We start from the raw sequence: 11,251 nt of genomic DNA, 5'->3' as shown, positions 1-11,251 counted from the left end.
ATACACGTCTACCTCTGAATGATTTTTTTCCTAGTTCATTGCGCAAACACAGATAAACAAGCACCAGGTAAACATACAGGTGCTCGCCGTTCTTGTAAACTTCTCTGGTCAAGTGAAAAGATCAACAGACCAGCCTGATAACAAATCTCTGGATTCATGCCTTGGGATAACACCGGTGGCAAACACGCACTGCATGCATTATAAAAGGCTTTTCAGGGATGTCAGTCTCTTTGCACATCTGTGTCTCTGTAGTTAAAATAATGATAAAAACAAGTGTGGTGTCTTTCCCACACAGGATTTTCTGCATAAAATGTATGCTCATTGCCCACCGGAGGTATTACACAAAAGGAGATGACACACGGGGATATTGATTCATTACTAAGTGCTAAGCTGAGGAGAAGGCAAGTACTCAAAGTGAGGAAGATGCTGAATTGCAGATCGGGTCAGTGAGCCACTTTAATAGGTACACCTATTTAACTACTTGTTTAAAAAATAAATGATTTTTTAACAATATTTTTTCAGCTGTTTGTTAATGGAAATCTCTAATCAGCCAATCACATGGCAGCAACTCAATGCATGTAGACCTGCGCCAAATGAAACACTAAGGTTCAAACTTGAGTATCTGAATGGGTATCAAAAGCGGTTTAAGTGACTGTGAAAGTGGCATGTTTTTTAGCACCAGATGACCTGGTGGGAGTATTTCAGAAGCTGCTGCTCTACTGGGATTTTCCCACATAACAATCTTCTTCTTTTTTGGACTGATACTCACTGAGCCGCAGTTCTCCCAGTGAAAATGCCTTGTTGTTGCCAGAGGTCAGATAAGAAGGCCAGACTTCATTAAGCTGATAAGAAGGCAACAATAACTAAACTAACTACTGGTTACAACCAAGGTTTGCAGAAGAACATTTCTGAACACATGACACATGGGACCTTGGAGTAGATGGGCTATAACAGCAGGAGACCACACTGGGTGCCATTTTTGTCAGCTAAGACCAGGAAACAGAGGCTACAATTCACACAGGCACATCAAAACTGGGCAACAGAAAAATGGAAAACATTTTCCTGCTCTGATGAGTCTCGATTTCTGTTGCAATTTTCAGGAGATAGGGTCACAATTTGTTGTAAACATGAATCCATCCTGCCTGGTATCAGTGATTCACACTGCTGCTGGTGGTGGTGCAGCGGTGTAGGGATATTTTTTGACACAATTTAGACCACTTAATACCGACTTAGTATCATTTAACCCCGAAGCCTGCCTAAGTATAGTTTCTGACCATGTCCATCCCTTTAAAACCACAGTATACCTATCTGCTGAAGGCTGTGTCACAAAGATCAAATCATCTCAAACTTTTTTCTTGAACATGACAATGATATACATGACAATTACCAAACAAACAAATATACTACTAATATCTTATAGTCTTAAGTTTTAGGTTAATGTAAATATATTTTTAAAATCTGCTGGCGAAGCAAAATGGGCGAGAAAATTCACTCACAAGTGTTTTATTAACCAGGATTTTTGTTGCTGTAGGAGTCAGGATGAAGAAATGTTCTCACAAAGAGCAAACCTCCTTAATAGAATTTGTATTTTGTCCAGTTTTTACAGACATATCATCAAGAAATCTTGATCTCCAGGTCACCTTCAAGGTTGGTGATTCATAAAAATGCTTTCTAGCCTTTAGGACTTGTATCTGAACAGATTCCCTACTGCCTCAGCAGAGGAGGTTTAGTCATACTTCTTTGGGGTGTTGTTGGCACAGCAGTTATAAAAGCAAGCAAGCTGCAAGCCACCGACCTCATGCTGTCTGTATACACAACCTACTTTCAGTCAGGACTTTGTTACAGGATAAAATGCTCAAGTTCTGCTTATGCCAAAGGAAAAACTGCAGTCCCATGAGAGCAGCAATGTGTATTTGCACAACAGAAAGAAATTTAATGCAACTTGCAAATTGCTGGTGAGAATAGTGGCAAAAAACTAAAACAATTGAGTCATTTTGAATCAGTATCTTCTTCACTTGAATTGCACATGATTAAGATGCCTGCCTACGCAACGGGAATCTGAAATGTTTCATTAGCTTGTAGATGTCAGCCTGTCAGGTGTCTGCGCCTCAGGATGTGCCTCTTCAATCCTTCAGATGCTACTTTTGCCCCAGAGATCTCAGATCCTCTCTTACAGTATTACAGTCAAACTGCACCAGTTACAGTACAGTGTTGCTTTTTTAGGGTTTCAGGTTTTTTTAAGGATTAAAATGACTGCATACTCCGAGCTAAAGAAGCACTGAGAGTGAGCAGCACTCCCCCATAACTAATGATCTAAATCTGAATGTTGGGTGGGGGTGTTTACTTGCAATTCTGTTAATACATCTTCCTAACTACCAGATAGGCTGTAGTCTGGCACACATGGGGTACACACCAGACTGGTCGCCGGTTCATCGCAGAGCTAACAAAGATAGACACACAAGACATACAGTTCACAGCTATAAACGCACCTACAGCTAATGGACCGTGGAAAATGATGCAACCTGAGAAAAAAAGAAGGGCTTCAGACCAGCAGATTCAAACCAAGAGACTTCCCTGCACTGCTGTACCTCCCCTTCATGAACCTCCACCTGGTATTACACCACCTGGGGAACCTGCAGTCAGCTGAGACCGTAGACGTCACTTGGATGAGTGATGAAACGTTTTTTCTGCCACTGAAAACACTATGTCCAGTTGAACAGAATCAACATTTTGGGCTCCACCTGGTAATTTTTGCTTAATCTTGCTGACAAGGAAGGTTTCAGTAAGTATTTAATAGTGAATCTTAGGGCTGGAAACAGTTTGGCGACCTCAACACAATCACCACGGGAATTATTCCCTGACCAGTTGGCGAGTGGCGGTCGGCAGGCAGGTAAAATTGGTTGCATGGCGGTATGCTGCTAGCAGGTTTCCACAGTTGCCTTGCAGTTTGGATGGAAGATGTTGCTGACATGTTCGCGAACACTCGCCAACTATTCGCTGAGCGGTAGTGAAAGTTTAAAAAGTGCCATGCGAAATGTTTTTAAAGTAAAAGTTGCACCTTTTAAAAGGTGTTGGTTATAACTTTAATATATGCAGAAACTACACAGATGTGCAACAAACCTGCCCCATATGGTGAAGATAGGTAGGTAAGGTAAAGCACAAAATAACGTTTTACTTCATAAGTTCATGCACTTTGCCACAAATGTTACTCAGTGCTCAGGAACTGTGAGGCAGACATGTCCTGCACGAGGGTCACAGAGTCACACCTAACAGCTTTAGTGACACAGTTACATGGCCACAAACAGTAACACATGTTCCCACACAATGGCTTGGCACAGTTTTCTTGGTACCACTGGCGAACCTAAGGAAGTCGAAATGGCCTATTCTGACAACAACAGGCTCTCTCTGTCTTCTCCAACCGCTGTGAACAGGCTTTGTCCTTCAGCATTAGTCAGACGCTGTGAAGGAAGGGAAAGTTTATCTTGAAGGCTCCAAAGGTTACAACCTTTGGTATCACATCACTTTTAGGCCTATTGTTCCCAGGCATAAAATTGATATGTGTCTCAAACTGTGCCAAGACTTGTTTTAGAAAGAGAAGCAAACATGTGAACAAACGCTGCAGCATGTGACTCCCCTTTTCTGTGTCACAGGGAACATCCTGTTGCTCCGTTTAGATTGTGTTCAATGGTGAAGCAAAAGACGTGAGATGAAACAACAACAACAACTTTTATCTGTACCCAGCATGCGTGTACCTGTGTAAATCCAGGCTAACCGCACTGAGTATTGCATACACTTACGTAACACAGCATTGTGGTAGTGCTATTAATTGAATCACAATGCAAATGTGAAAACAGACCCTTATTCTAAAGTAACAAGACAAGAAAGCAGAGAAAAGAGAGGATGAAACAGCAGAAAGGGGAGAAAAAACTAGGAAAGACAAAAACCCACCAACATGTCAGCTGATATTGTTTGGAAACCATTTCTTCCCTTAGAGCATAATGGCACACATCAAGCGTTTCAGCGGCCCTCGCCACAAATGGCTTGCATTGAAGTATGTAACTGCTTAAAGGAGGATTGCACAGCCTAGGCTTAAACCAGCTTCAAGTCTGTCCTGTCATTGGCCTGTAACTACATCTGTGGTGCAACAGAGCAGAGAGAAGATGATGAAGATGATGGTCATGCCATTCTTCAAACCAAGATTACAGGGAGCGGACCATTTAAGCAAAGAGGGGAAAGATTCATTTGCCCTGCTCTCAATAAAATGTTTCAATATGGGTCCCTAATGTGGCTGGAGATACGGTTACACACATGCATACTCAAGGTGGTTCATGCTGAGAGGTATTGCGTGCTGTTTATCGGAGAATTTCATGCATACTAAAAAGGAAACGTATGCTTTGTATCCGATCTCTGCAGTGATGAAAGGTTTATTTTGTTTGGGTTTAACCTTTTAGATGCTACCTTTAAGATTAGGCTCACGTGTTTCTGTATGAGTGACACTAGAATGCATAATTAGATGTCATTAGTTTTGCATTGGGATTAAAACATGCACTTTAAAGCTGCAAAAATGATTACCGTGAAGGAGGCATCCCATCGAAATGCAGTGATCGTATCACTTTCCTGTTCTTTACTTTATATCATTTTAGTGGTTTATTGGATTTTTATTATCTCGCTTTACTTTCTTGACCTCATTGGTGTCATTTTTTATGAACCAGCTTTTTTATTTGTATAATAGAAAAAAGCAAAACCTTCACCAAACATAAAGAATGATTAGAACCCATCCTTTATTATTGCTAACACTCAGAGTTTACAGAGGTCAGCTGGCTCATTTTGACTTATGGCAGTAGGAAGAGCACGTAATAAAATTAATGACAACTGAAAAAGCTATTTGGACCTAATGGTTTACTTCAAGGCAACGTTAATATGAGTAAATCAAACTCAAACTACTGTGAAAAGAGGTTGCACCTATTCTCGGGTTGTCTGGGAGTAGCCTACATGTGGACCTAAATTCACTGCATACAGTCATTGTGTGAAAGCAGTTTTATTAATATGTTCTTAAATTACTTAAAAGATAAACCTCTTCTTCTTCTACTGGATTTCTAAGCTTCAGAACTTGAAATGTCAGTGGTCCAATGCACCGTGAATAAAAAGAACTTTATGGTAATTTATTGATCAACCTAAGGCAAAATTGAATTGCTTTCATTTCAATTCAATTTTGTCTTTATAGCACCAAATTACAGCAACAGTTGGCTAAAGGTGCTTTACATTGTAAGGTAAAGACCCTACAATAACACAAAGAAAACAGAGAAAACAGCCAAATCATATGGGCAAGCAGTTTGGCAACAGTCAGGAGGTAAAAATCCCTTCTAACAGGAAGATGCCTGTGGTGGACCCAGACTTGGGGAGTGGCAGCTATCTGCCACGACCGGTTGGGATTAGGGTAGGAAGACAAATATTTGAGAGGTATAATATTTGGAATAAATGCTACATTTACCTTTTAACTGCAGCGGAAACACATAATATTTCAGCTAATTTCCATAATGTGGCACTGTAAACCTTAAACATCCCACATCCACCCACAATGTTAATACAAAGGTTCTTAGTATAGTAGATGTGCACAGAATAGAATTAGACTGTTGTGAAATTGAAGTGGTGTTCAAAAAATTGTTAAGAAAATTTGTCCTCCTAATCTGTCTCTATTCCTGGAGGATTTAAGGTCCGAGTGCTTATCTGGTTACACGGGATGTACACATGGATCGAGAAAACTGCATTCACAAAGACGTGGAATCGTCCGCCTTTCAAAATGCATCCAATGAGCGCGCCCAGTGATTGTGGTTTCCTGAGTAAAGCCACTTCTAATAAACATTCAACATCAGAGTGTTTGAAGGGCAAGTCCTCCATGGTCTCAGTGGCTGTGTGCATTTTTACAAACATCTGCAGAATTCCTTGATCAGACCAAAGATTCCTCTGTGTGCTTCCCATGGGAAAGGCTTAGCCGAAAGACCCAGATGAAACAACGCTGCAGCCAAATGAGGTTTCCGCAGTAACAAATGGCAACAGACAGTATATTAATGTCACACACAGAGGCCTCCCCTACCCAGAGGGATCCCTTTGGAGTCACACGGACTCCTAAAATACTACTACAAAAAGATCACTTTGGCATTAAAGGCAAAGTTAGAATAATAATTGGTTTGCTGACATTTATCCTTTTATTAAAAGTCAAATAATGTATTTATCAAATAACTCTTTAATCTGCTAGTTATGTGGGGGCCTCTAAATGTATTTGGAAGCCACTGTGTTCTTCTAATCTTGTGATAATTGCCAGTTTTTATAGGTTTCGCTACAAATTTTAATCCTGTGATCTCATATCACAAATGTTGTTTGAGCACCATTTCGCTCATTGTTATGATAAAGAGGGATTTTAACGTATATTCAGGTTTTAAAGAAAAATGGAAATTCATAATCCATAAAAGCCCGGACCTCTGCTGAGCCGAGGCAGATCCAAAACCACCTAAATCCTCAAACCCCTCTGCACCTTCCCCCCCCCCCGTCACTATGATGCGTCTTGTCAGGTGAAGACAGGAACTTTCTGCAAACTTCTCTCTGCTAATCGTATTCTCGCAGCTTTCTTTGATCTCAGGCAAACAGCTACATAGAATGCCACCTGAAAACATCCATCATACAATACAGTGTAACCGCTACAATGCTTCCTCTGAGTATGGGGTGGATGTGGTTCCTGGTGGGTACATGCTGGGTGTGCCAACACAGGAAACAGCACTCATCCTGTGCCACCTTCTGCTCTTGTTGCTGGCAGGAAATACCAACATGACCCGACACTGATAAGCACGAGGAGCTGAACCGTGGCCACGTGGTAAACATTGTAAGACAATAGAGAAACTGTATATTATGTATTTATGTGTACGTAAGAGTGAGAAAGCAAGAGATGTTATCTGTGTCTATACCAGCATATTATTTCAGACTAATTCCATCTTAAAATGTTATTGTTTCTGCCTCAAACTGCACTTTAGTGCTGCTAATGTTGTTTATTAAAGCGAGCGGTGAACACGATGCGTTACAGACTTCAGTTGTGTTCCAGCGTTATTGCAGTAGATAAACACTTGTAATACTCTCACCCCAGAGAGTGTGAATGTGCTCTAAATGTGTTTAACATCCACTACGCAGTCAGCCAACACGTTCGTCCTCCTGGCCCGCTGAGAAATATGTCAAATATTTTAAGATGCACTTGAAAAGCGACGCTGTGACGTCAACAGACCAAATGGATTTAATTTAACGCCTCATTCCATAAGCTTTCCCTCGCCGGTTTGTAAATTTACCATGACTGCGAACATACGTTTATTCTCAGCCACTCCGTGGAAATTGGAGTCGATTCTCAGGCTCTCGTGGACGACTTTGATGATAGAGAACCTGCTCGCAATTTCTACTTTTCTAAGCAAACTTTGCATGACACAGAGCGAGATTGAATCTCTGTGTGTTCCCTCGTAGCCCGCGCATCAACACAGCACGCACATGACAAGAAAATTACAACCCTCCCCTAAAAGAGCCATTGTAGGCTTTATTCAGTGCAGCCACTGTGCTGCAGTCGCGTATAGTGCAGCTAATGATGCTCAGAAGAAGCTGCTGGTGAAGTATCACAAAATACTCTCCGGTGGATACAAAGTGTGTTGATTTTCACATGTCAAGGTTGAATACGGTTCAATGAACTTCTTTCAGATTAAATTGACTTTTTCCATTTGGACAAGATTTCACATTCACTCATTTTCCCCATCACATCTAATGAAGTTCATTTTGGCCTTTGGACCGAGGCACTTCTTTTTCTTTCTTTTTCATTGCCTGATCCCAGTGAGCTTATCCAAACAGAGTGACTGCCAGGTATCTCGCTGTGAGGAATTTCCTTACAGAGCACCCCCCCCCCTCCCCCACCACTGACTCTCCCGACACCGGCACGATTTAGACATTTCGGGAAATCAGACTTCAGCTTCCAGTTCTGCTGTGGTGCAACAGCGAGACACCGGGGTTTTGATTTATTAATCATTCTGGGTGGAATTTCATCAGAAAGTCTAGTTTTAAATATGGTGTTCTCAGACAAATGACGCTCTCACAGCGAGTTACTCGCCATGCGATGAAGATGAAGGCATTTAGATGAAAAATACATTCAGCACTGGCTCCTTGGTGTCACGTTTATATTAACTAACAAAGATGATGCTTATTTTTTAGAGGAAATACAGCCGGCAGAGTTAATTTCAGAAGCAGAAACGACTTACCCGAGTCTTATCTTCCACTGCTAAATGTTCCCGTCTCTCCTGTTTAGTTCTACATCACCGAGGGGAAGAAAGAGTGTGTTTGCCACATTGTTAAAAAAAAAGGGTCTTACAGCATAATCAGCTGCTGCATGCACAATACCAACACTGTCAGGGATGTGTTGGCCTCTGCTGACATGGATAACACAGCCAGTCTTTTCTTTGTTAAGGCTGCTCTTTTAAGCTGTTCTCTGTCTCTGGCTGTAAAGATCAAAACTCTGAATGCTTTAAATGTTTCAGAAGAATGTTGAAATTTTGCATGTTGGACAAGAAAGTGTGTTCATGGCTCTTTTTAAAAAAAAATACAAGATTAAGAAATCCACAGGCATTCAGAAAAACCAATATATTACACTGAATCTGCAACATTTATACGCCTCTCTCTCTCGAGCAGTAGAGTGGACCAGGCCGAGGGCATAATAGATTAGCAAAGGAAGATTTCCTTAAATGTGCTTTCAGTGCGTTAAGATTAAATTTTGAGTGGGAGTAGGAAGAGCAGTCCACAGCGATCCATTCAGGAATATATATTCTGGCATAATGTGTTCTACATAAAAGCCCATTTTCCCCACAGCAGCCCATTTTCATGCACACTGGTCCTGTCCTAAAAAAACTGCAGAGGAAATGGCCCACACTGCGTTTATTTCCAGGACATCCTCTGCGGTCCAGCCTCATTAAAATGCATTGCCGTCATGGCTCAACTTATACTTTAAGTTGCTGCCTAAGCGCTTTGTTTCAAGTGGAGCTGGCAGGTGCACTGAAATTTTAACCTGAGCGCGGAAGCACGTGAGATGAAAAGGTTAAATGTATCCGATCTGATGATCGTGACAGAGAAAAAAAGGGAGAAAGAGCGTATGTGCATGTGTGTGTGTGTGTTGGTCCATCTGGCTTTATCGTGGGGAGGTTTTCCATTTGACCCTGTCTGCATTATCTGACTGCTGGCCCGACTACAAGAACAATGACAGCAGTGGCTGTGCATTGCAGGATTGTTGTATTGTAGGAGCAGGAAAAGCTCCCGCTGGTTGCTGCTGTCTAGAGGAAAGCGTGTGGTTCAATGAAGTCAGCCACAAAATTACAGCTCACCCTCATGGATTGTTTCATTTAAAGCGGACCTATTGTGTCAGAGACAGTTAGCGGTGTGCTCAAAAAGGAAAATGTTGCAATAAAGTATGCAAAATATTTCAAGATAACAGTTTGCATGACTATACATGCAATTTCCTAGGTCTGACCCATCTTATTATACCTGGAATGACTGTAAGCTGTTATAAGACTAAGGAAGAGACCGTTTTTGCTTGGCTGGGTTAAAACATCAGGACAAAGATGAGAATATTGATATTAAATCAGCACGTCAGCCATATTTGTGTTATTTTAAATCGTTTCACTGCTCAAATATTGGCTGTTCTGTGGTTTCATATGTGTGTTTGCCTTTCCAAAAAAACCCCAAAAGTCACACGCTGTAATATTTTGTTGGATTGTCTGAAACTCGAAGATCATTTCAATAAGCTTATGCAGTGTTACAGCATTTATTTCCATCTAGAGTTGATCTATCCAAACCTGGTAGCTTTAAAAAAAAAAGAAAATCACATTTTGTGGCCCACCTGCAGTACCATCATGGCACACCAGGGGGCCGCAGCCCACACTTTGAGAATCAGCATCGATAAGCCATCCTGTAATCCTGAGGAGGTTAGAAATCAGATTCACCCTGTCTTAGTGTATTAAAATATTATTAAAGAAAATGACCAAAGGAAAGAACATTAAAAAAAACGGACTGGCAGTGAATTTTTAGGCCGGATCTGGAAGGAGAAGTCCTACAAGCAGCCTGCTCAAATCTTGCTTCAATATAAATCTAGTAAGAAGGAGGACAGTTGCAAGGTTTCTCTCAGTCCAAAAGCAGGTGAGTAAAGTCGATCCAAAACTCTGCCACTCATAGTAAACTGTCCAGAGTTTGTACCAAACAGAAAGAAGAAAAACAATAGTGTTTTTGTTATATTATGATCTAATATGATGTTATGTTCAGCGTAACGGAGCTCTATCTCACAATTTCTGTAACTCTGGGAAAATCCTGTTTCAGGGAAGCCTTTCAGACTTGTCAAAGACGTGTTAGGATGCAAGCCTCTCTTTCAACTACATCTGATATTCTTGTCTGTATAGCTGAGTGTGAAGACATGAAAGCGTGTATTAGCATGCGCCTTACAAGTAGGTAGCCCAAAACTGAACAGTGTCCCACTGGTTTCAAATGGAGAAGGGGAAGAGGCTTAGCTTGAGACCCTTCGTGATTTGGTAGTTATTTGTTTTTTGCTTATGTCTTACAGTTAAACATTTGAGAACGCCAAACAGATTTGAATATTAGACAAAGACAGCCTGAGTGAATACTGATTAGGCTCTCACCATGGAGTCCCAGAGCTTTATAAATGATTTCTAACCCTTTCCAGACAGATAGATGTCAGTGACTTTGTTTTACAGTTGTTCTTTGTTTACAGTTATTGAAGCTAAACCACTTCCCCTTCTCCATTTGAAACCGGAGGGATACTGTTGAGTCAAACCTTTTTGCAAGTCACATGGTAGCACAAGCTTTTATGTCTTCGCGCTCAGTTTTACAGACAGAAATGTTAGCAGAAAAAAAAGCACTGCAAGTCAGTGAGGACGTTTGCCTAGCAGGGCTTTGTAAATAAAGAAAGGCATGATATATTTTACCTTTGGCAAAAGACAGGCTATATTTTTCCACTGCATTTAGTCTTTATGCTAAACTAAGCAAACCACTTCTGGCTTTAGCTTCATATTTAATATATGATTATGCTAAAGTCTTTTCATCTAACTGGTACTCTTTGTTCAGCGGTGCCAGTGAGCAGACTGCTTTACAGGTTTTACTACATAAACACTTGGAAAGTTAATTTGAGACTTTTCTGGTCTTTCTCATAACCTCCCATCGGCAGTGATAAATG

At 41.0% G+C, this 11,251-nt stretch overlaps 1 protein-coding gene across 1 annotated transcript in view; it reads right to left on the bottom strand.

Annotated features, from left to right (window-relative positions):
* The window catches only part of LOC102200683 (TGF-beta receptor type-2-like), a 30,611-nt gene extending 22,310 nt beyond the window's left edge, over positions 1-8,301 (bottom strand). Inside the window, exon 1 of the mRNA XM_005740717.1 lies at positions 8,280-8,301. The gene's annotated coding sequence lies outside the window, so the exon portion shown is untranslated. The remainder of the gene's footprint in view (positions 1-8,279) is intronic.
* Positions 8,302-11,251: the final 2,950 nt, after the last annotated feature.

The sequence above is a fragment of the Pundamilia nyererei genome, unplaced genomic scaffold (genome assembly GCF_000239375.1).
Source record: "Pundamilia nyererei isolate P.nyererei 1_Seehausen unplaced genomic scaffold, PunNye1.0 scaffold00102, whole genome shotgun sequence".
In the NCBI taxonomy this organism is placed as follows: domain Eukaryota; kingdom Metazoa; phylum Chordata; class Actinopteri; order Cichliformes; family Cichlidae; genus Pundamilia; species Pundamilia nyererei.
The sequence above is the reverse complement of the archived record's forward strand: the minus strand, read 5'-3'. Positions and strand labels throughout refer to the sequence as shown.